At 25.9% G+C, this 11727-nt stretch overlaps 1 long non-coding RNA gene across 1 annotated transcript; it reads left to right on the forward strand.

The window, feature by feature from the left end:
* The first annotated feature begins 6417 nt into the window (after positions 1–6417).
* LOC126895910 (uncharacterized) lies at positions 6418–11727 on the forward strand. The gene is made up of 7 exons (XR_007701736.1): positions 6418–6507; positions 6572–6614; positions 7362–7397; positions 9468–9500; positions 10509–10544; positions 10950–10970; positions 11713–11727. It is a non-coding gene; the product is annotated as an uncharacterized LOC126895910 (long non-coding RNA).

Here is an 11727-nt window from a genome sequence, read left to right on the forward strand (position 1 = left end):
TCATATGACAGTGACCAGCTGTCTCGGTCGTCTTCGGAACGGCGATCGTCATCTTCCGGTTGCCCGGGCCTCCCGTTAGGGATATCGTCATCTTGGGGTGGAGGATTACTTGGTTTTTCGGGGTGAAATTTGACGCTTGCCGCGTTAACCCCCTCCTCCTGGCTTAGAAAGTCTTCCAGCCGAACCATAAGGTCGGCTTTAGAACCCCCAGTAGCGAGACCCCGTCGTGACAGCTCCCCTTGCAACTCTCTTATCGTCAGCTCAAGTATGCTCTTACCTGACATATTGAGTGCTGATATTCTAATAATAACAGATAAGTAGGTCAATGGGGATAAGCTAATGCGCTGATCACGTGATCGGGAAGTGGACTTGTCTATAAGATATTTTTAGCACAAACCACGTTAGGAAATTCTCCTGTATAATAAGTCTATCTCTAACTATATAGCTTATATACACCTTAACCCCAAAAATTAATAAGCTTATGGCTAATTAAGTCTTAAAAATTTCTTTTTCTGGGACTTACTACGCTTTTAGCCAGTTAAAGCTGTAGGTTCTCTATTTTGCAAATATTTTGTTAAGGGTGCTACAAATAATAATTGCTTTAATTATTTAGCACTTACCTTAATAACTTCTTAGTTTGCAAAAAAAAATATTCCGACTGCGCCAATGTTGTGGTTAGGTGATAGTTTAATATTGAATAACACCGTTATTAAACTTTTACTTTGTAATATATTTCAACTAATTATACATAAGAATTTAAATGACAATATCAATTCCAAAAGGAAGTAACAAAATGTCCAAAAACAAACAATATGATGATATGAATAGTAGTAAGTCAGACTTGTTAGTGATCGGCGGCCTGGACCGGTTCTCGTCACCCGCGGTCACTCGGCGTCGCGCGACCTGTCGGACGAGGAGAGGTAGCTGTGTCGCAGTCGCCATCCAGCGGTAAAGCCGGAAGTGCAATGCGACCGCGTCAACCTGAACCCAAAAAATTAAAAACTATAAGTTAAAATGAAATTTAAAAATATAAAACTAAGTCCTTATATATTATATCATTTTAACTTCGATGCGAAGCCCAGAAGGTATTAATTTTTTTTTATAGATGCTTGATGTCTTTACCTATCAATTGGTATATTTTTTTTATAAATTTGACCCTAGACCTGCCCACAGAGGGGGATTTAAAATGACAACTTTTTCACAAAAAATAAACTTTTGAAAGTGTTCCAGAAATACTGACACTTTTATATATATCTTAAATTAAAGCTAATGTAATATACTTTATTATGGGAAAAAATTTTTCGGACTTTATTTTATCTTCACGGTAAAAATGGCTACCGAATGCTATTTTTGTGTAAAAATTCTCGATTTTATATTTTACATGTTTACCTTTATAATGCTAAAACTTATTGAAAAGTGTATGGATCAACACAATTTTTTTATGATAAATAATATTTTTTAATAATCTCTTTTTCATTCGACATACTTTATCTTAATCAGGATATTAATAAGGAACTAGCAGATCATGTAACTTTTGGAATAATCTACCAATTTTTTAAAAGTAAACACTATCTTAAAATACTTGATCCAACAATTACACGTCACCATTATACCGCGACCCCCCCCCGTACAGACTTTTTTTTTATTGGGTCTTTTAGTTAAAGTAAATCATTAAAATTAATTAAGTTCTGAATATTTCCATTGTAGTATCTTTTTGAACACCAATTGTTAATTAAAAATGATTACTATGATTTTTATTTAAGTGATTTATTACGATAAAAATGTAAAAAAAAATCGAACTGTTCTGATAAATTTACTGTAAATATAAATTATAAAATTTCCTGACTTCATATTAATTTTAACAATTTCATTTTTTTCTATTTATTAATGTCAATTTCAGACTTGCAAGTTGAGCTAAAAGTTATGGTAATAAATTCATTTTTTTTACTATTATAAACTTTCTTTTTAAAGGACGAAATAAAGTAGGTTAAAAATTATTACTTTTAACATATTTTAAAATCAATATCAATAATAATTTGAAAACAATTCAATAAAACAATTATGTAATATATAATTTTATATTATATTTTTGAATCTAAGAATTATTAATCTGAATATAATTAAGGAAACAGTTGATGTTGCTTTTGTAATTATCCACCAATTTCTTAGAATTAAACATTATATACAGATTTGCATCGAAGCGTTTCTTATGATAGTGATTTTTTTATTTAATTTAATTCGTTTATCAGATGTATAACTTTAACGCTCATANTTCGTTTATCAGATATATAACTTAAACGCTCATATTTTTGAAGTTAAAATACATGTTTAACATGAGTAAATGTTATTTTGCTTTCAATTATAACCACATGTCATTTTCCTAAAAAAAATAACATTTTTAAAACTATAATAACTTTCAATACCATATTTTGTTTTCTAAGGTTAAATTTTTACAGACTACTAATGCTAACTCCTGTTAAAAAAAAAAAAAGAGAATATTTAAGGCAAGGCTAGAGTAGATGATATGCGTAATGTCAAGTTCTGTGTGAAATATTTAACTAAAACAATTACAACAACAACAATAAGCAATTTGTAACACAAGTTTTATACACATTAACATAAATTATATTAATAAATACATACATAAATTTGTACACCAAAAAAAGCACAAAATATTAATGAATAGAAAGATGATTCGATAGTCCTGTGCACTTTAAGGATCCTGACAACATGTGTATTTGGCCTGGATATGTAACTGAACTGGTCGCTCGTTCAGCCGTTATTTATCATATAATGATTATAAGTTTATTTCACCCCTCCTGTTTTAATCAACAACACCCAAATTCCAATTAAGGCCAAAACAAAATATCTGGTACTAATTATAGATAAACGTCTCACATGGGCACCCCACTTACATGAGAAAATAATAATATTAAATCAGCCCCTGAAGCTTCTTTGGCCATTATTTAACAACAAATCAAAAACTAACTTAAAAACAAAACTTACTATATACAAAATGTCACTTAAACCAATTTGGTCATATGGGATAGAACTCTGGGGTTCAGGTAAAATTTCCAATACAATCAGAATCCATGTCTTCCAATCACAAGTCCTACGCACAATTTTTGCCGCACCTCCTTATGTTTCTAACGAAACACTCCACAAAGACACCTCCTTCCCTACTGTAGTCGAAGTAGCCAAAATCCACTACAAAAGGTTTCGAAAGAGACTCCAGGGATATCCCAATCCTTTAATCGCCGATTTGGCCTCCAATAATCTTCCTGAACACCCTCCGCGTCGCTTAAAAAAAAAATGGTGTAGAGACCTGCTAACATAGATTAACTGCACTTTTCCAGTCATTGGAGTTCTATCACTGGAGGGTTTTTCCAACCATGTTTAACTGTGAATATAATATGAAAATACTTATAATGTTTAATCTTCCTACATGTCCAGGATTATAAATTATGATTTATTTATTATTAGGAATCATAAATTACAGGATATTATATTATTAGTCTATTAAATCATTCACAAAAATCAAGCAAGTCACATAAATTGGTTTGGTAAATAATATGTGTAGTTTCTTAGACAAGACAATCAATGGTTAATAAGAATGCTTAATAGTTCAATAATATTTAATATTATATGATAATAATAATAATAGTGAAAAATTATAATATTAATGAGGAAGTATGTTAAATAGTACTAAAAATTCCATAGTTATTAAGAATTTTTTTTTTTTTGAGTTACTGAATTAGTTTAACTGTTAAACAATGATATTATTTTATTATCATTATATTACATATTTTATTATTAATATTGTTATCGAGATTTTGATTTTACATTCTGAGTATTAAAGTTAACTATACTCAGACAGCATTCAGTTTATTTTTATTTTGATATAATTTTTTAGATTTCAGTTTCAAATATTTTTGATTATCAAGTATGTTCTGAATGTATTCTTTTCTGTAGCCTGAGAAATAAAAGAGGTATTGATTTTATAATATTCCAGAGGAGAATATTACAACATAGTATAACAAATGATACAACTGTCGTTTATCGTATAACCAGTTTAAGGTGTTTGAATACTCTTGGTGAAATTATATATAGAAATACTTATATTTTTAATATTTTTTTTCTGCCATTTTCTTATATTTTGAATGATAACATCTAATAAAATAAAAATTGTCACATCGAGCAATCGTGCTAATCCGTATTAAAGGGAACCCTATTAAATTATTCTGATCGTTAAATTAAAAACTAGGTGAGTTATTTAAAATGTTCTTTTAAAAATAGTGATATTAACTTGTTTGCTAAGATGCAACTATTATTGTGTTATACTTCATCATCAAAATGATTAAATTTTTTAAATATAATAATTCAATCACACAAATAAAAATTATATATCCCCTAGGTTTGTAATGTACAGAATGATTCACATATGTCATTGTGAATTACGATAATTATGATAATTTTCAAAGTTCTCTCAATTTATTAATCATGCAGTATTTTTTATCATAATCAATTATCATAGTCATATATTAAACTAAATGAAAAGTAATAATAACTAAAAAAATAAGACAGTTTGAATTTGGTGAATTGAAATTAAACAGTAAAAAATATATGTAAATACTCATTACGAATAATTTAATTTAATGTAAAAACACATGTAAACTATATTTAAGACTGTCTCGTAAGATTTAGATATAGAAACGATAAATTGTTACATTATACTACACAAAAATAACTTTTTACCATTATTTGAAAAAAAAAAAATTATACGATTTCTGTAAAATATGATTTATTCAAAAAACCTAAAATATCATTCCATGTATATAGTTCTTTATTTATCGTATTCACTATAAAAAATTAAATGAATTATAAATTAATTAATTTAAATAACGAAAAATTTTCAATTCTATATCTAGATATTGCGAGACTTTAAGCAAAAAAATGTTTGCGTCATCATCTACACTCACATCAACAGTACTCATATTGCATTCAATAAAATCCTTTAACCTCTTCCAATAATATTCGTTAATTATTGTAATTTAATTAAAATTTCAAAATTATATTAATCAGGATATAGAACTTGTAGTATTTTAAGTGTAGAACATGGTTATTTAAATTTCAATTTCTTATACTAAAATAAATTACATAATTAACAAAAAAAATTAATTGTACGGTAAGTGGCAATAACGTGCTTGTAGCAATTCATGAAATTTGTATAGCCTGATGTTCCATAAAAAAACAAAGTAATATGAAAAAATGATATGTAATACATTTTTGGATTTATTTTTATTTCAAAATCAGAAAAAAAATATTTACAAATCGCTATTATTTTCACTATTAATGTTTAATGATTTCACAATTTTATATTTTTCTGAATCTGTAATATTATTGTCAAAAAATTAGATTAACTAGCGTATCAATAAGTTACCAAATATGATCGGAAAATGCTTAAAAGCCTACATCGCTAATAAAGCATTAATGTTTAAAATTTTAAAATTAACAAAATTGATCTGCGTGATGTAATTTGTATAATGAAACAATAACATTAATCAAATAAATGTACGTATAAAAATTGTACATGTATTATCTTTTTAGTAAAACAAAAATTATAAGGCAGATAATAAACCAAAATAAGGTATAAATATTAGTAACAAAAAAAAACACGTAAGTAAAACAATGATCAACTTTAAAACAAATTTTTCAAAAATTAACTAGTTTCTTAGATCTACTTTAGATTGACCAAAAATTGTCCTATGATTAATGGTTTTTTATTAATTACGTAATTAAAATTAATCTAAGGAATTTGAAAGTTATATAATCGTGATCTACGCTGAAAATGCTACAATTTTCATACGCTGAATAATTATATAGTTAATTAATATTTTGTTAAAAATACACAAAAAGTTTCGAACTCAAATTTTTAGAAAATATTTTTATTGTTTATATAAGAAATCTAGAAATATCTGGTTATATATATTGTGATTGATTTTTCGTGCTACTCTGATTACCAGGTACATAAATGCCTAGATATAAAAATAAACAGATCCAGAAATTCCAAAATTATAGTTTAAAAGTTGTTAACAAACGGTTATTTTGTTACCAAGGTCAGTTTTATTAATATATTATTTATTCTAATTTTTAATCAGGTTAAACATAATAATTTTATAATAATTATTATTTCTAAATTTTATAATTATCTATTATAAAATTTTAAGAGATACGGGGAATAGAACACAACTTTTTTCTAAAAATTATAGAACATAGAATATTATTAACATCTGAAATGAAAAAATATTATATGAAATTAAATTTCGTATGTTATAGTTGAATAGTCACTGTATATACTTTAATATTGTAGGGAATAAATAATTCAATTTTAATTGTTTACTTATTAAATTTTATTTAATAAGAAACTTTTATAAAGACAATTATTTTTGTTACGATATTTATTCTAAGAAAATTGTGGAAGAATAGCATTAAAAAAAAAGAAAAATGGTTTGTAAATTGTAATGTTTTAATAAGTCATTGTAGTTGTAAATAATCTTTCAATATTTTTCAGAATTATCCAGTCTTGTTGAGTTTGTGTTTGTTTATTTTTGCTGGTAATAAATATTTTTATCAAATTAGACGAAGTAATACTTTAAGTTTTTTTTTTTGTGGAGGTAAAAAATACATGTACTTTTTGAAGCAATAGAAATACGGTTTCAGATTTTGTAACATTTTTGAAAGAATTTTACCATGTCTCTTAAACGCGATTATTATAAATTTATAATTGAGTTATAACTAAAACATTAATTTAATATTATATTTTTGATTATTGAAATGTTTAATTTATCTTTTACAAACCAAAGTTATACGCACTGATAGAGTTTTAGAAAATTGAATAAGTTTTTCTTAATTTAGAGTGTAAAATTTTAGCTTCATAGGAGTTAATATCTATCCGCTTAAAATACGATCGAAAAATTCGGTTTAATACGCTAAAAATATTTAAAAATATGAAATTCATAGTATTTTTTTCATAAAATTATTACATTTTTCAATGATCAATATACATGTTTCTTAGAGTGAAGCAATTAGGGACCACGTGAGCCAGCAGTGTTTATCGTAGATATTTCAGTAAAAATTTTTGTTCTGGAGACATGTTTCCAGGTGTTGTACATAGTCACAACTTTATTATAGTTTTTATATTACTTTTTATTTTTATATTTTGTGGTGTTGTAATACACAACATACAATATGAAATATATGATATAATAAATACTGGTCTTATTAAATCTATTATTGAACGATACGATAATATAAATGATAATATTATATATATATATATATATATTTATGTATTTTGAAAGCATATGGTATCCCAGTCAATGATCAAAATGAAGAACGTAAGTTAAAACTTAATTAACTCCTTATTTCAATAAAAGATTCAAGTGTGATATTCGGTTACATTAATTAAGAACTTATTAAATCTCATCCCGTCGATCATTTGCTTAACCCCATATTTGACTCTTTAACATGTGAAAACTACCCTCTCTAGAATGTTAAATTCGGGAAATAAAAATATGTAATTTTGATCATCATTATTTGTATAATAACGACCCTAGTTGTGTCCTAGGCTTTTTTACATATCGTGTTTAAAAGTATTAACGGGTGATGATGTTTTAGCACAATTACTCTACACCCATCACTAACTTTTTGTATTATTTTACTTGTGTATATGAAGTGAACAAGATACAAATACACAAATGTCATAGAGTGTACCCTACAGGAAAAAAAATATATTTATATACAGGGTGTTCAGTAAGTAAGGAAACATATCAATTGTTATAAACTATGAGAACAATAGAAATTCGTTTCCTAACTGAACACTTTATATATAACTTATAGGAGCGTCAACTGTATTTTTTCAAATAGCAACATAAATAACTTACTATATTATTTAATAATAATTAATTAATTCATAAAATGACTAGGTTGTGTTATAATTTAAAAATTTAAGCAAAAGTTAATAAAATACAAATAATAAATAAATGATGATGGGGACTTGGGTTTTTGTATATAATGAGAACCTGATGTTGTGGTTCTATCGGGGTCGTATGGTTCGAGGGCTTAGAACGACAAAGACAAGTAGATATAAAAATATATGTTAAGTTCCTCTTATAGAGGTATAATAAACTATTGTCTGGTTAGTTTCTAATGTCTTAACTAAGAGGCAACGAAACGGCAGAGCCAGTCCACGAATACCAGACCCTAACTTATACATTAGAAATCACGCTAGGTCTTTTTTAAAACTTCTTTAAGACAACAAAACGGCAAAGCCAGTTCACGAACACCATATAATGTGATTATGTATAATTTCTTTAACCAACCAGTCAAAATTGATACTTTAAGATATTAATTTAATAAATGATCTATTGCTTTGTCATCCTTTACTCAAACTTATTAACTCCAAATAATTGGGATAACATAAAATTACTTACTTCTTTTATTCTTGCAGATTGCTGTAAAATTATTTGATAAATATCTCGATATGTTTATATATGTTTAAAAGTATTTAATTCGCACTTAATCAAAAGATAAATAATTAAAACAAGTTTTAACACAACAACACAGGGCTGTGACTGATAATTGTTTCTTTTTATTCTTATTTCAATTCAGAGAAAGCGAACTCTCTCTCTCCTTCACTCCTCGGAGTCTGAAAATATTTCAGTGCTTTTTATAGTAAAATGATAGTACCCCCAATCCAGGGATATTGTTGTCAGCGCTTTTAGTGATCTTTTTAGTTTATTGTATTTAATTATACATTACATGATTATTATATTGAGATAACATATTTAACAATTGATAAATTGACATATATATATACATATATAAATAATAAGAAATTGTGTTGAACATCGTATTTGTTATGACAGATAAATTATTTGTTTGTTTACAAATTATTTAAAATACAGATTACACATTAATAATTGTAAGATGCGTAATGCAAAGCATTGATCATATTACGACAGTTGATAATATATTTTAGAATAATATTTCAGAAGCTATTAACAAATTAAAATTCTGACTGTTGGTGAGGTGTAGGTGCAGCTATTTTTAGTATCAGTCATTTCTCGGCGTATTCTCCCATTTGGCAAAGATTAAAAATGAGAATAATATCCGTAGTACTGATCCAAAAGGTTTTATCTTCTAGTCATTGTCGTATTTCATTATTATCTATTAAAGAAACTAATAAATTATGTACGTTGCCATTTGAAAAATATAAAGTTGACATCTCTATAAGTTATAATGCATGATTTTAAAAATTAATTTATAGCTAATAAATAAAAAAATATATGTAACTATAAAATAAAAATCGTTTCTATAATTATATTTACTATAGGAATAATAGAATGGTTATTAATAGAAATAAACCCATGATTCGGTATATATTATTTTTTATGTTTTGTAAGCAGATGGTATCCCGGCCGATAACCAAAACGAAAAACGTAAGTTAAAAATAAATCATTAATTTCAAATTATATTTTTGACTATTGAATATGGTTGATATTGAGAATAGAAGATCTGTATTGATATTTAATAAGCAGGGATGGTGCGGCGTAGGCCTCTTGTTGTTAATCACTAAACTAGATATTATAATGATAATTACTGCACACCTATTTGAAGATGAAATGTAAATGTTATATCGTAAAAATACAGTTCACGTTATTAACTAAAATAGAGTGTTTTTAGTTTGATATAAAATATCGTAAGCTACAGCCAGAAATGTTGAATTTTTAACCCGCTTATATTAGTTTCACATGTTTGTTGTGGGTTGTGTGTTTGTAACTTTCCACGCGGCACGTGTTATTATTCTCGCGTACAACGTTACAACCATTTTATTGATAGTAACTACTATCATAACATGAAACTAAAAAGTGAAAAATAAATATATTAAAAAAAAAACTAAAAAAAAAGTTAAAATAATTTTTAGTTCAATGTGCTTCAAAAGCATGTTTCTTTAGTTTTTTAAACTATTTTTTCTTTTACGAACAAACATTATACGCACTGATTTGATTTTAGAATAGTTTGGCTTTATACGTTAAAAGTATTTGGAAACATGAATTTCATAGCAATTATTTCATAAAACTAATATATTTTTCAATGAATAATATTCATGTTTTTTAGAGTAAAGTAATTAACGATCACGTGAGTCAGCGGTTTACATCATAAACATTTCAGTAAAATTTGTCTCATTTTTCTTGGTGTGGTGTACAGGTGAGGTAGAAAAATTATTGCCGCGCGATAAGACATGTCTTCGGGTACCTTATACAGTTATAAATTTGGTAACATATTTATATAATGGTTTATTTTGATATTTTTTATCGTTGTAATACACAACATCAATACGGAATGTATGATATAATAAATACTAGTCTTATTAAATATATTATTGAACGATAGGATAATATAAATGATAATATTTTATATATATTTTTATTTATTTATTTTGATAGTATGTGATATACAAGAAGATGTCCCAAATGAAGAAAGTAAGTTAAAACTCAATAAAGAATCCAAGTGTTGTTTTTGGTTATATTAATTAAGAACTTAATCAATCTGATGATGTAAAGAATCAATTATTGAATAACATAATAATAAGATGAAGTAAAAAAATATATTTTTTTATTACATACTTCCACAACAATATCCATTAGTGGAAAGTATATCTACATAAGAAATAAAAAAATTTTGCGTAATTTTATTTTTAAAATTGAACAAATCTTTAAATAATTAATAGAGGGATTCTTTTTTAGTGTCTCTTAAAGTTCATGTTTCGTCATTGCAAATATTAAATATTATTAAAATACATTTTTCAAATGGAAAAATAAATAATTATAAGTTAATATAAAAATATATTTATTTATTTTTATCTGTGATATCATATCATATTCTAGGCGATAATCAAAACGAAGAATGTAAGTTAAAACTAAATCGAGTTTTTAATTCAATAAAAACGAATATAGAATTTTATAAGGATAGTTAATATAAATTAAATAAAATATCTTTCTGTTAAGATTCTTCTTGAATAACACTTAATTAATTAAGATTAAGAGTTACTTAGGCTTCACATATTTCCTGTCACCTGACTAACAATTCTTAATCCTCAATAGTTGCTGCAACTTACGAAAATGTGATTGAATGAACCTTTTTAGTATTCAGTTACAAGATTCCGGTAAAATTATGTTGAATTTTAAATATTCGAACAAAAGTTATACGCACTGACATGTTTTTAGAAAGAGAAATGTAATTTTCGTAAATATAAATAGAACAGTTTGATTTTATACTTTAAAAATATTTAAAAATGTGAATTTCATAGAATTTTTTTCATAAAATTATTACATTTTTCAATGATTAATATACATGTTTCTTAAAGTGAAACAATTAGGGACCACGTGAGCCAGCAGTGTTTATCGTAGATATTTCAGTAAAAATTATTGCTCTGGAGACATGTGTCCAGGTGTTGTACATAGTCACAACTTTAGTATAGTTTTTATATTAAAATTTATTTTTATATGTTGTGGTGTTGTAATACACAACATACAATATGAAATTTATGATATAATAAATAATGGTCTTATTAAATCTATTATTGAACTATACGATAATATAAATGATAATATTATATATATATATATATATATTTATGTATTTTGAAAGCATATGGTATCCCAG

The sequence above is a fragment of the Daktulosphaira vitifoliae genome, unplaced genomic scaffold (assembly GCF_025091365.1).
Source record: "Daktulosphaira vitifoliae isolate Bord-2020 unplaced genomic scaffold, ASM2509136v1 Scaffold_1, whole genome shotgun sequence".
Taxonomy (NCBI): domain Eukaryota; kingdom Metazoa; phylum Arthropoda; class Insecta; order Hemiptera; family Phylloxeridae; genus Daktulosphaira; species Daktulosphaira vitifoliae.